The sequence below is a fragment of the Mustela nivalis genome (genome assembly GCF_964662115.1).
Source record: "Mustela nivalis genome assembly, chromosome: 6".
NCBI lineage: Eukaryota > Metazoa > Chordata > Mammalia > Carnivora > Mustelidae > Mustela > Mustela nivalis.
The window spans coordinates 69,466,642-69,482,091 of record NC_139025.1 but is presented as its reverse complement, the minus strand read 5'-3'; positions in this window follow the sequence as shown (position 1 = coordinate 69,482,091).

Here is a 15,450-nt window from a genome sequence, read left to right as displayed (position 1 = left end):
AACTGTTTTAAATTTAATAATAGCCAATTCTTCCACTGTTGGAAGCAGAGATGCAACAGCTTTTATAAAAGTTCTTGCCTTATTAACAAATGCTAATTATGAGTAATAGAAGTCAAATTAGTTTCCATTTCTCCAAGAGCTGTACTGTATTTGCAAAGAATTTTAAAGAAATTGAATTAATCTGTTTGTTTTAATTACAATTTGTTTTCATAACAGCCAACCGACAGGTGATACTTACACTTGCTTGAATTACATCCACGGGTTATGTTTTCATGTTTGTAGCTGTATAATTTATTTTAGCTCAATGATAGTATTTAGTCATAAAATAAAACATAAATATTTTAAGAACAGACTGAAGATGTTTATTCCCTAAATAGATTATTACCTATTGGGCATGCACTTAACATCTGTGATATCGAATATAAAATCCAAATTACCTTGAATACTCTCTGCCTCATTTCCTGAAAAGTTTACATTTTCCTCTCATGAATTGGGTTGCCATGTTTAGCAAATAAAACTAGACAATGACAGTATATTTTCCTACATTTTTTTCTCCCCCATCCCACTGTTACCTCAATTATTATAAGGTATATATTTTTGCTTTTTAAAATGGTAGAAGCCAAACAAAAAAAGAAATTGCTTTTTCTGGTCAGCAAATCATAAAGCTACTAAGGGATAGATGTTCCTCTTCCTTGCTTTAAAAATTGAGTTCCTTATTAGACACACTACGAATGCTTCCAGATAAGGTTCTAGTGCAGTTCAGTGGGGGAAGCAGAGAGAAGTATAGCTATCAAGGGCAGGTTTTATGAGGGTGTATTGCATCCTTAGGGCCGGAAGGTTCTTTTTGTTGCTTTTGTTGTTGTTGTTTTAACTTCTTTGAAAGGAGTGTCTCATGGGGGAAAAAATGAAATCTTAGGTTATAGGAGTTAGGAAGGAGGTTTAGTTAAATATTGTGGGATAAATCATTTAATTTCCTTGAAGTTCGATTGGTATCTCTGGGGATTCTAGATATTTTTGTCAATCAGAATTTAATGATTATTCTGCACTAAACTGCAAGAATCATAGGAAGACTTGATTTCTATCAGGGAGCCCAACTGATTGCTAATCCTAATACTGTAAAATAAAATCTCAATACTTTGGTGAGCCTTGATTTCCTTATCTGTGATACTAGACTGGACCAATCTACTCTTAACCAAACAGAGGAGGTAACATTTCTTAATCAATTGGGATCTTAAAATGACTGAGTTTTTAAATGAATTACATCAACATTTATATAAACCTTCTTGTCTTTGGATTTTCTTCTTGTTTTTTCATGTCGTTGTTTCATTTACCCACTCCAAGGTTAAATTTGATCAGATGTTTGAATATAGAATTCATACAAATATTGTGAGATTCACTTTTTCCATAGAGTAGAAGTTTGGCATGTAATTTAATAGCTCTGATTATTGCTATAAACATCTCCTTCTCCTCCATCTTCTACTTCATCTTCCTTTCTTCTTCCCTTTGTTAAACTCTTATACTCCTAAATAAGGGATTAGTGGTAGGTCAGTAATTTTTATTGTGTTTGCTAAATGCTTTTTTCACTTACACATTTTTATAAGTTTTCTCTGACCAATGGGAAACAAACTCAAATGGAGCTCCTGCTGTTGCAGTTTACTCTCTTGCTCATTGGGTCTTTTGAAAATATTTTATTTTGATCCCTGGATATGTTTCAAAAGAATACCACATAAAAGACCTTGGAAAAGATTAACTGGATAGGGATGGGAAGTATACATACATTACCTGAAGACCTAAGATAGTGTAATACTGTGTAATACTTTTACTCCAGATGTATATGCCATTGCTTAATAATCTAGACATAAATAATTTTTAGAATACTTAATGACCAGATAAAAGATCTTCCTTGAAATTCTTTACTTCTAAAATTATTTTATTATTTTAACCAAATAATGTTTTTCCTACAAATGCACTTCCTAGTCTCAGATGGCTACTAACCAAAACCTCATTATTTCTTAGAAGATGGCTTAAGTCTCATTCTCCCTGAAGTTTGCTTCTGGTACCTGCAGCGAAATCAGGCACATGTTTTGTTTTGTTTTGTTTTGTTTTGTTTTGTTTAAGATAACAAATTGATCTCTGCAGTCTATATTGTGGCTGACTGCAGTGTCCTTACACATTGGGTCAGCTATCCATGTTGACACAAGGTTTAGAGAACTCATCTCTGAGCAGCATTCATCATTCCCTGGAAGAAGGAATGGATAATGTTTAAGGATAAGAATGATGAAATCATGATGGGATCTGGATTACTTAAGTGAATGAAAGAAAAACAAGACAAAATCTCTGGAATAGAGATCTTAGTATTTTTCTGTTTGTTTCTAAGTTTCTATGACATTCAGGAAATACTAGTATCACTGCCACTTCTAGTGATAATTGCCCTCCCAATAAATGTCCTTTCCTGACTTTATGAAAGTATAGATTATAAAGGTTTTTTTATCAATTTAATTTAATTTCATGAGATATAATAATGATAAAGAATCAAATTTTCCTTCCACATGCTTTTTCAGGTCTTCACCATTTATCAGAATCTCATTTTATTTGAGACACAAATAATTATGTGGATGTTTTATTAGAGGAAAAAAAGGCACTCTGTTATCAAATTTAGATTTTTTTTTTTGTGAATACAAAATTAAATAGAAAGCTGAAATTGTAATCTTGGAATTCTGCCAACATTTTCCTCTTGAGAAAAACAGTTGGGATCTGGGTTATCCATATTGGCTGTCTTCATTTTCACACTCATTTCACGATTACTTTTCTGTCCACGTTATTTTTCTTGAATTGACATATATTTAAAGAAACTGTGTTTTATGTAGTGTTTAATGTTTCTTAGTAGATAACTTGCATAGATATAGTACCATGAACCCAGTCATTCACCTGAAAGCCTTTCTGTGAAAATAGGCACTTTTAAAAATACAATGGACTACCTGTTTTCAAAATTTTACTGCATGACCACTGGGATATTCATGTTACTGAGGAAAGGTTCTTGAATGCTATTGAAGTTTTATCAGTTCTATCTGACAAGAAATAGCTTGGATTGGCTATGAATGGAATGAGCCAATAACTGAGATAAACATCAGATAATATGTGAGTCCTTAAGACACTTTTGAGATATGATAAAACATGTCAGGGGAACCTATCTAAGTAACCTTCGAACCACAGAGTATTAGTTTTGAAAGATTAATCTTAATAGAGTTTGAATCAATTTATGCAATTCCCACACACACAATGAGACAGCAAGGTGCTTCTGTCTATTCTATTTATATTCCCTGAAGGTTAACTTTCAAAATGTATGTGTACTTTGCATTTGGAGAGCTGTCAGATGATTTTTAAGACTAGAAAACAGATTAGATTTTGAGACTGAATTTCTTATCCCACAGGGAATTTACATTTAAGCAGAAAGCCATTTTATGTATAAAAATGAAAAGAATTTAAAATTTTTACTTGATTTTTGAAGGATAAAGAATACAGACATTACATTAATTAAACCATAGGTAAAGTTTTAAGTATATTTCAAAATGGGCTATGTTCCTAATTACATTGGGTGTACAATTTAAAATACATGGTTTTAAAATTACAGAAAATATTCTGAGGCACATATTTTCATGGAAATTCTTGAACTAGTTTGTATGTTTTATGCATGAACACTTGCAGTGGCAAGCCAAAATGACTTATTGGAAAGAGTGTATTTCCCGTAAGCACCTGAGCACTTGGGTGATCTATGCTTTTGGTATGGCACTAGCTTAACTAGATGTGAGAGGGTTAGGTATTTTGGGATTAGGGTCATTAACATAATGTGGGTTATTCTGAAGTCAGGGGAATATAGGTGATCTAAACACAATCAAGGTCATGAAGCAGCAGCTGATGTTCAAGTCAGCTAACATTTTTTTTTTTTTTAAATTTAGGCCACCTTGATAGAAGGATATTTTTCCTAAATATATATAACCATGTTAAGCCCATTATAAGATTATATAAGGAAAGTGATTGTTATACCAGCAAATATGCCTTTGTTGAGCCTATCCTGTGAATGTGGTCTTACACATGTGCAATTAAGGTAAGAAAGAAGCCAGTTTAAAGAAAAGGCAAATTCACTGTTGCAGTATGAATTCAATCTTTTTTTTCTCCAAGATTTCATTTATTTATTTGACAGAGAGAGAGAGAGAGCAGGAACACAACCAGGGGGAGTGGGAGAGGGAGAAGCAGGCTTCCCACAGAAGAGGGAGCCTGATGCGGGGCTTGATCCCAGAGAGAGAGAGAGAGAGAGCAGGAACACAAGCAGGGGTGGTGGGAGAGGCAGAAGCAGGCTTCCCACAGAGGAGGGAGCTTGATGCAGGACTTGATCCCAGGACCCTGGGATCATGACCTGAGCCAAAGGCAGATGTTTAAGGACTGAGCCACACAGACACCCCTGAAGTCAATTATCTTAGTTAAAAAAATTTCTCTCGAGGCGCCTGGGTGGCTCAATGGGTTAAAGTCTCTGCTTTTGGCTCAGGTCAGGATCCCAGGGAGCCTGCTTCCCTTCCTCTCTGTCTGCCTGCCTCTCTGCCTACTTGTGATCTCTGTCTGTCAAATAAATAAAATCTTAAAAAAAAAAAATTCTCTCTAAGCAATGATCCTTAATGATGGTGAATTAGATGAGCTGCCTTTTTTAAAGAGACAGGCTGTGGCAAGATAAGATGACAGTAATGTGATTTGTAAAATTTTCTTTCTGGAGCTTTTATAGTTAATAATTAAACCTAATTATAACTCTCCCTCAGTAAATTATAACAATATAAAGTTGATGACTGCTAAAAATCAGCAAGTTTGCAGTGTTTTCCAGCAGCTATTTCAGGCTACTTTATGAAGGGTGTGAAACAAAGATCAGTCAATCAAATCAGGATGACATTCATTTACAAGAATTTTGAAAAGACTAAAGATATAGCTAAAATTGTTAGCTCAGCTATAAACCCGATTTAGAGAAATTATCCATGTAATTTCTTGTCTACTCTACTCTTGTCTACTCTTTTTACTCCTTGTCTTCTAGGTCAGACATGGTTTTATGTGTAAGTCCAAAGTTGCAGTTTGCCATTTAAATAATTACATAGAAAGTTACAAAAAAGGGCAGAAAATCTTATCTAGGTACTTCCCTTTGACATTCTCACAAGAGAAATGTAATGTATGCCATTACCTTTAGATAACACTGCATGATTCCATCCCAGGCTCCTATGAGAATTAATGATCAACATGGATATTATGTTTGAGGGAGGATTTCAAGTGTTCCTTGAAGTCTCTCTTAGGTTTGTAAATATTTGCTTCAGACAAAACTCAGATGTAGACGAATCTTTTATATCTATATCATCTATATCTATGTCTATGTCTATATCTATCTGTAATTGCACAATCTAATCTGTAATTGCACATAATTTTATTTCTAGACCCATATCAATGCTTTTAACCTTTTCTCACAGATCTTCTTGAATCATTTCCATTGCTCTATTCTGGACACATTCCAAGGTTTCCACATCCCTCTTAGTAGTGGAGACACACAACAGTAGTGATTTTTTTTATGAGCAAAGCTGAATGGAATCTCACTTGTTTTTCCTTCTGCTGCAAGACTTTGTGGGACTGTCAAGGAGAAAATAAATATTTGTTACTTTTGGTAATGAAAAATTATGTATGACTCAGCAACACATGGTGAGCAGATGTCTTGAGTAAGAGCCCACTCCTGTACATCAGACCTGTCACTGAGTCTATAAATAGAGAAAAAATAAGGGAGAATAAGCTGCATCCCTGATTCTGCTCAATTACATTGATTAGAAATGCTAAAGTTTGGGTTTTGGATGTAACAATGATCCTGTCTGTATGGATGACTGGTCAACACATATTTAAGTGAGCCATGCACCTGGAAAACAACTGTCCCTCAAGCCCCATCACCACATACAGAGGCTATCTGAATAAATGAGAGTCTTTTGGATGTTCAAACACAGAAATTCAATGGTGGATATCTTGCTTTAGAATTGCTAGGTTTGCCTGATTAAGTTGACCATCTCTGCCTTTTCCATTCTTGCAGGTAAGAGCTAAAATTTTACCTTACCCATCCTGCATAAATTGGACTTGCTTTGACACTTCTCATAGAAGATGTTACTGAGCTTCCAGTATGTGAAGTAAATGCTTACAAAAGACATTTCTTCTGGATAGAAATCTGCCCTATCAAATTGCCCCTCCCTTTTTTCCCAGATCATTTTTTCAGTTTGGGAATTGACAAGAGAATTAGATTTGGATTAGTAACTGCAGGAATTGAGCTGTGTAGAGTTTATAAGGTGTCTGTATGGCTTAGTCTGTTATGCATCTGCTTTTGGCTTAGGCCATGATGCTGGCTCAGGGTCCTGGGATGGAGCACCACATTGCACTGGGGTCCCTACTCAGGGGAGAGCCTGCTTTTCCCTCTGTCTCTGCCCCTTCCCCTGCTTATGCTCTTTATCTCTGTGTGTGTGTGTGTGTCAAATAAATAATTAAAATCTTTAAAAAAATATGGAGAGTTTACAAAAGGGCCACTGCTTAGACAATAAGTATCCTTTTTGTAGGTGCTGATTCTCTAGAAATAATACACTTGTAACGTTGCAGTGTGACTGTTTTCAAGCTTGCATTAATACTTTGATACTTACAGTAGGGTATTTTTTTCATAATACTGGTAAAATGCAATGGGACATATATGTTCCTATGTCTTATAATTTTCTGGATAAATGCTCTATAAACATAGAATAAAGGCAGGGCAATTTGAGTGATCCTATGAGAAACCTATTATGTTATCATATTGAAGTCCAGGAACCAGATTTAGTTATCTTTGTATATGATAAAACACTACCATAGTCCCCAAACATAGTACATACTCTGTATTTTTGTCAGATTACATTAACAGTTCTCTCACAGCTAGCCACTATTAGAATGAGATTTTGAAGCATTCTCCCAAAACCCTAAGTTAAGAGTTTTTTCCCTCTCAAGCTATCTCTTGGTCACTTCGTGAAGATGTTTTCCTTCGTTGTAATCATAACCTTTCAGGTTATGAAAAGGTTCTTAAAAAATTGATAAGCCTATTAAAAAAGTCTGGGTTTTTTTTTTTGGTTTATTTAAGCAGATTGAAAAATTTACCTTCAATAATAAAGGCAAATTTTAACCCTGGGCTTTGATATCATATAGCATATGTTCCTTTATTTCAAAGTTGAAAATACAGTAATAGCTAATGAAATAACTATGATCACTGGATTGTGATGGAACATACTTACTTTCTAAAATCAGTCAGTAGCTAAGACACTGCTTTAGTATCTGTACTAGAAAGAAAAATTGATAAGAAATTTTTCTATACTGTGCCATTTAGAAAATGCTGATTAACTGTCATTTAGGTAGGAGTCTCACTCAGCTACAGGGCAGCATTTATTAGAATGTCATTCTTTCCTTTTGCTTTCTACTCCCTGCTTTTTCTTTTATACTTTGTTGCCAGGACTGCTTATTCACTGAAAATTACTAACACTTTGACCTCTTATTTGAGAATGCCTTACTGATAGACATGGAAAAGACTGATAATTTGCAGAATGACCTAACTAAACTTCATTGCAAGGAAATCTAGTGGCCAATCTTTGTCAACAGCGGACACCTGGTTATTATCCTAGGAAGAGACGTTTTTTGCTCCTTAGGCTCATGGATGATAGGCATTTTATAAGCTCTTTCTAAATGCTATAAAGTTAAGGTCAATAAACCTTTGGGTTAACTATAGTCAGGAATAATTTTATTCTCGTTTTTTACCAGCAAAATTAAATTAAATTAAATTAAAAAATCTTTCTTTCTTATGTTTTATAGCCCCCAATTTTTTAGCCCCTCTCTAGTATTTTGAGTTAACTTCTAGTCTCCCATCTCACTTCTTTTTCCTCTCTTCCTCTATTTATCTTAGGCATCAAAGTCTCCTAAAATGAATATCTCCTTCCCATAATTTAATGTATTATTTCATTGGCCTTACTTATAAATTGCTCATTTTCTTACTATATAGAAAAAGAATGTAATATATAATATAATACAAAATAATTATCTATGTACAAATTAATTACATACAATGTGGAAACACTCCACTATAATTACTGCTCATTGACATAAATATCTGCTCCAAATCAGAAGTTTCACTTGCAGTTTTGATGGTTGTTTTATTTTTCTCTTAAGAATAGATGCTATTGTTTTCCTCACTACTTTATGCTTAATTCAGTTTTATTGTAAAGCCTTGATCAATTACTGAACCTTTCTGGCATACATACGTGTGCTCTCTTCTACCCCAGTATTGTGTAGTGTATAATGTGTATCATCACCAGTTCCCATTTGTCATCTGTCTTGTCCTAAACCAAGTCTTGCCCATGTTAAAAATTCTATAACTGCCATCATCTTGGAAATGTCATGACATTCATGGATCAATAAAATCCTTTCCCAGAGAGGATGAGAAATATATGAAAAGAGCTTACTAAATTCAAACGGTTTCTTTTAAAGGTCCAAAGGATGAGTAAGAGATTTGTATGAAAGTGATTTCAGGGAGGGGTTGTTGGATGAGAGTAGGATGACACTGACAAGGTAGGTTATAGTGGTGGGGAATTGAGGGGGTGAGAGGAAGTTCAATTTGAGATGCCTTTAAGATTTCTTCATCCTAGAGATTATTTTCCTTAGAAGAGTGCAAGTAAAAGGGTGAAGAATTCAGGACTGCAAAGTGCAGAGGCTCCTTAGTGGCCATCAAGTCTCTGCAGTTTACTAGGCCACACTAAGATATAATGAGGTGCTTTGTATGCGCTGTGTGTAAGAGAGAAATCAGCTCACCAAATGCCTTTTTTGGGAGGGTGGGTGCTGTGATGACTTACAGTCAGGGGCAGCTTTGTGAATTTGAGGGATCATAAAGATGCTGGTCGGAGTCCTGTGTGTCCAGGGAATCAGATAGAAAACAAAAAAGGATTTTGATGTCCGTGCCCTCAATGTCACCCTAGAGCAAATAAGGAAAGGGAAGAATTGTGTGATAAAGGCTGTGACATCAGAAAAATGGGCAAAGTAATTTTGCAGTTATAGTTAGAAAATCATTAAAGTCTGATGTTTAATAGGTAACTGAAATGAAGAAGGTAAGCAGAATGTCAAGGTCCTTTTAAAGAGCTCAAAGATTACAAAACAAATCAAAGGTTCTGGCAGCTTCTCAGACGCTTGCAGGCTGGAGAATTCACAGAGCAACAAGGTGCATGGGGTTTCTCAAGTTTCCTTTCCTTGAACAAAAAGCAAATTTAAACAAAAAGGGTATACAGTGTATGTAACAACAATGCTGCCAGATGTACATGATGAGACCTTTAAAATTTACCCATTTTCTAAAATCAAACAAAAATTTTGGCTTATTACTTTCTATGGACTTCAATAGGAACAATTCAAGTAGATATGCTTTTTCAAAGCATTTTTAAAAAGTCAAGGCCAACCAAAAACACAAGACCATCCTAAAATTCAACAAGATTTTTTCCAAGAAGCAAAATTAGTATTCTATAATTATGCTCCAAAGATTACAAAACACATGCTCTTTTACTAATATGTTATGGATTAATGGTGTATTAAAAATTCATTTCAGAGTGATGGAAGAAGTTAAAAAATTAGTATTTAGATTAAAATTAACTTTTAATTTTTCAAGGTAACATAAATATAGATAGAAATTTTGCTTTTCTGTCATCCATTGAGTGGAAAGATAACAATGAAATTATACTTGATTCTAATTTTAAAATAGAGCTGATAAAGAACTACAAATTCATTTCTGTAGGGCTTCACCTAAAATTAATCCATTTAATAAATCTGTTCTAAATATTTGTCATTTTTCAGGTACTGTACTTGGATTGTATGAATTTCTGAGGCAGAAAAACATTTATTTACAGAACAGAAAGGCTTTGTGGACCACATACCATTGGATTTGTCATAAAAGATGAAGATGAATACCATATGCTCTCACTTCATGTGGAATCTAAAATAATGAAAAATTTTTTCTAAGTTTGAGATGGCCATTTTCAGATTTTTGAATGATAATGACATGATTGATTGTCAATCTAATCTGACAGTAGTGTTGTGCAATAGTTTGGAATTGGAGATTCTGACACATGGAAGACAGTTAAAAGATGGTAATGAGAGGAAAGAGCATTTTAAATGTATTGGCAAGTGTTAGGAGAGTATAGGGAGCCTGGGAAAAATTTTTTGACATCAGTAGTTTGATTTCTGTAGCGAAAAGAATATCTGGAGGAGAATGAGAAATCATATTTAAAAGTTAGGTAAGGCTGGACCACTAGGAGCCTTGAATTATGCTCTACAAACTTTGAAACTCATTTCCTAGTAGTTGGAATAGAATTATTGAAGGATTTTCAGTAGGAAAATGACATGATTAATTGATGTGTTTGTTGTCATGGAATATGATTGCTTAAATATCATTAAAATGTGTATTGTCTACTAAAAGCACTTCCAAAACACGTTAGTATATTAATGAAATTGAATTATCTGAGGCTTAAGTGTTTCTTTATTATTGCCCCATTAGTCCAGAACTGAACATCAACTCTATTTTTGTGCATACAGATATGCACATGTAATGTATCAGTCCTCAATTTTAAGAGGTATTATTGAAAATAATGTGACCGATATTTGCTTTATTCAAGTTTGAATACACCTAGGCATTTGATTAGTGCACAGATATTACTTCCTCTTTCAGTTGCCATTTATGATTACATATTTTAATTTCTCCATACATTTCAAAGTACCATGTGATTTTTAATTGCTGAACACCAAGATCCTCTTACAGTCTTGCATACAAAGTTTATGACCTTTAACTGCATTCTACCTAGGACCAGATGTTTAGACATTATTCTGCATGTGGACAGATTATGTAGATATTAGAGTTGCTTCAAAGTTAATTGGTGTCAACCTGTAATCCATATACTTGTTTTGGGTAAATGTGAGCCTACTACCATTTTTTTTTTTTTTAAATAGTCAAGTTAAGACTTTAGGAAATACTAATGAAAATGCAAAAAAAAAAATCTATCTGTGCACTGGCAGTTCTGTCCATTTACAACATACATCTTTTGTGTCAAAGCTCTGAGTCACAGTCATTGTTCATCTTTGTCAGATGTGCTTTCCTTGAACTACAGGAAAGTTACATCTTCAACGTGATGGATTGTGGATAGGTTATACAATACACAGGAAGACCTAACAGTGCTTAAACTGAAGAATCTTTATTGACAAGAGTTTATTTCACTTATATTAAAAACATATGCTGTTGACTATCATCAGTAGGCTTGGCATTTGAGTCCTAGTGGTGGTAAGAGCATTGTTGACTTCACAACTTTAACAGAACCCATGAATCCAAATGTTATATAAATATTTCCAACAATTACAAAAGTATAACAAATAATGTAGTTAAATACTGTATACTCAACATGAAGCTTTGTCAGATCTTAACATTAACAACATAAACATTGACTGGCATCTGAAATAAATAAGTATTTTTTTTTAGAAATAAATAAATATAGAGATAGTAGATCTTTCTTCTCTTTATGACCTGCTCTTTTTTTGTTGTTGTTGGGTTTCTTGTGATGTCCCTCAGCATGTGTGTGCATAGTTTAGAAGGCAGCTAGTGAACCTGGAAGAATTTGATGTCAGATTTTGGACATCTGACTTATCTGTGCTTCTTTCTCTAGAAGTTTGCTCGTCAAGTAGTAGTCAGTTTGGTTGTCTCAAGCGCCAGCCTATGTTCCTTATCCCAGAGAGATCACTGCTTTCTGGTAAGGTGATGTTTTCTATCATCTGAATTAGAATATATCCTAAGGAAAAAATCCAGGATAAATGTTGACCTCCTGTCATGCCTATCTTCTGTGAATGATAATAGTTCCTCCAATTCCTGCTTATAGGGACTCTTCAGTGCTTTTGAAAATTTATATCTTAAATATGATACAGCTTTTATAATTTTGGTAGGAGATTTATTCCAATAATAGCTATAGTCTATAATGACCCCAATTCAATGTCAAATAACAAATCTTTTTTTTTTTTAATATGTTTATTTATTTATTTGACAGACAGAGATCACAAGCAGGCAGAGAGACAGGCAGAGAGGAGGAAGCAGGCTTCCCGCTGAGCAGAGAGCCCGATGGGGGGCCCGATCCCAGGACCCCGGGATCATGACCTGAGCCGAAGGCAGAGGCTTTAACCCACTGAGCCACCCAGGTGCCCCCCAACAAATCTTTTAAAATTATATTTTCCTGTTGCTCGTTACTAGTTTATGAGAATTCAATATGTGAAGTTTTTATGACCTAATGATTTATAAGAAAAATGAAGAGCTTTCTCATTAGTTCTGTTATTTTAACTTTATGTCCTTTTAGATTTTTTAATATAGGCAATTCTTTCTTTAAAAAAAATAGTTCATTTATTTGTCAGAGAGAGAGAGAGAGAGCGAGAGCGAGCGAGCGCAGGCAGGGGGAGCAGCAGGCAGAGGACAAAGCAGGCTTTTCACCAAGCAGAGAGCCTGATGTGGGACTCGATCCCAGGACTCCAAGATCACGACCCAAGCCAAAGGCAGATGCTTAACCAACTGAACCACCCAGGCATCCCAATTCTTTTTTTTTTTTTTCCCTTGTAAATAATTTGCTGTGCTGTGGTTCATTTACAGTCATTTTACTTAAAATTTATTTTTCTTTCTTACAAGTTTGCCAGGACTTCTTCAATCTTGAATGGATGATACTATAATTGGCTTATTTTCCTCTGTATTTCTGATTTTAAAGGGAATGCTTATAACATTTAGAATGATTATATATCTTTGTTTTCCAAGAGTAGTTATTATTAAAGCATGCTTACTAGTAATGTTTCTTTTAGCACGGGAGAAGTCTCGCAGGTCTTCTACTTCTGGAAAGGATATAGAAGGTAATGATGGCAGGCCAGTGATATCTTCTCTGCAACTGGAAAAAAAAAACAACTGAAGAAATTATAAGAATCTTATTTTTAAGGGATTATAGGGCTTTGAAAGCAATGAAGATAAAATGAAATTATAGAGTGGAACACCTTTCCGTAGTGAAATGATGATCACTAGCCACTGTTTTCTGAGTTACTTCAGGAATTTTGAAAGTATAATGAAGTTTGTACTTGGACTGGTCAAAGAGCCTCTTATGGAGGGAAAAAAAATCAGGAAAGCTTTTAGATATTAAATAAGGTTGAAACAACAATTGGGAAATTTAAGGAACCTTAGATACACAATAAACTTTAACAAATGTATGTTTTTTGGGTTTGGAGAATGTAAAGGGAAGAGGAATCAAGCCAAAAGGTGGTGTGAAATCCTTTGCATTAGCTACTGAAGAACATTACCTGTTGGGAAAGTGAGTAGCTCTGAGTACATTTCTGGACTTGTGCTCACTCTACATCTCCTGGATTTTCAAACTTTGTAGGAAACATGCATTTTGGGAACTGTGAGAGACAGAACTCGGGCATTTTTTTAGGATGAAAGAAATAAATACCCAACAATCTCTTGGTCAAAACTTGGAAGATCACACCAGAAGAATGAAATGAATCAGAGGTAGACTCAGTCATTAAATCTTCAACCATGCCCTGTGCCAGCTCAATTTTTTTTTTTTTTTTTGCTATATTGCTATAATCAACTTTTGACACCAACTTACAAAAACAGAAGGTATTTTTTCTGTTGTAAGATAATAACATCTGTTGCCCTTATAGTTCTTTTATAGATAATTTCTGGAAAATAATAAAATATTTACTAGGCATTAAAAAAGGAAAGAAAACATATTGATAATAAAAAGGAAACACACACTAGAAGCATATCTTTTTTTGATCTAGATATTGGAGTTGGCTGACAAGAACTTTGTGACAATATAAAAAATTAAGAAATATAGGAAGAAAAAGCATTAAAAAGATGTAACTTCAACAAAAATAGAAATCTATTAAAAATAATCAGATGGAAATTACAGAGCCGGAAAATATTACACAACTCAAAAGAACTTACAAAGAACTCAAAAGATCAGTTTAGTAACAAATTGTACAAAGCTGAAGACAGGATGAGTTAATTCAAAAATAGGCAAATAGAAAATACTAAATGCAGAGAGGAAAAGAGTAAAATTAAAAAAACTGCCTGAGAGACGTGGACATACTAAGAAGACTTAATGTAATTATAATTGGAATCAAAGAAAGAGATGAGAGAATATGTGTCAGAGGCAAAATTCAGAGATCAGGTAACTGAGAATTTTCAAAATTTGAACACAGATACACATAAGGGCATTCAATAGCTTACCAAATCTCAGGACAAATACAAAAAAAAAAAAAATTTACACCAAAGCTCATCATAGTAAAACTGTTAAAAAAGAGTAAGCATTCAAAAATAAAAAGGATGCATTGCTCTCAAAGAAATAACCAGAATGATAGTGACTTCTCAGAAGAAATGATGAAAATTAAAAAAAAAATAGTGATGATACTTCTAGAAAATAACTGCCAGCTGAAATTTTTATATCCAAATATGTTCTTCAAAAAATAGGGTAAAATAAATTTTGAGACGAAGCTGAAGCAATTTATCACCAGCGGACTTCCACTAAAAAACAAACTAATAGGAAAGGGAAAATGATCCCACATGGAAAATGATTTCCCACATGGAAATGTGGAAGTGCAGTAAGATAAATATATAGGCAAGTGTAAAAATTATAGATTACGTAAAATAATAGTTATATTGTTTTTATATTATTTATATAGATATATGTAAAATATATACCTAATATATATTAGAATGAAATTATATTTAGAACTTAAATGTATGACTATAATAATATAAATGGCAAGAGAGGGATGCCTAGATGGCTCAGTCAGTTAAGCATCTGTCTTTGGCTCACGTCATGATCCTGGGGTCCTGAGATCCAGCCCTACATGGGGCTCCCTGCTCAGTGGGAAGTCTGTTTCTCCCTCTTCCTGTGCCCCTCCCCCTGCTCATGCTCCTGCTCTCAAATGAATTAAATAAATAAATAAATAAACCTTTGAAATAGAATAAAAGTCAGGAGAGATAACTGTATTTTGAAATTCTGTGATTCCAGTCGGTATCAGGAAAGGAGTAAGAATAATCAGTTTGTTAGATTGTAATAACTCAGTGATATGTGTTGTTATATCTAGTATAACCACAATAAGGATAGTAAAAGAATATATAATCTACATGTTATTTGAAAAAAACAAAGGGACCTATAAAATATTTAATTTATCCAGAGGTATAGAAAGACAAAGAATGTAAAGCAGGTGGACTAAATAGAAGAAAACAGTAATAGGGTAGAGCCAAACGAAACTATAATTATATTTTATGTACATGAATAAATATTGCATTTAAGGATTATTCAATTTAGGTTAAAAAACCATATT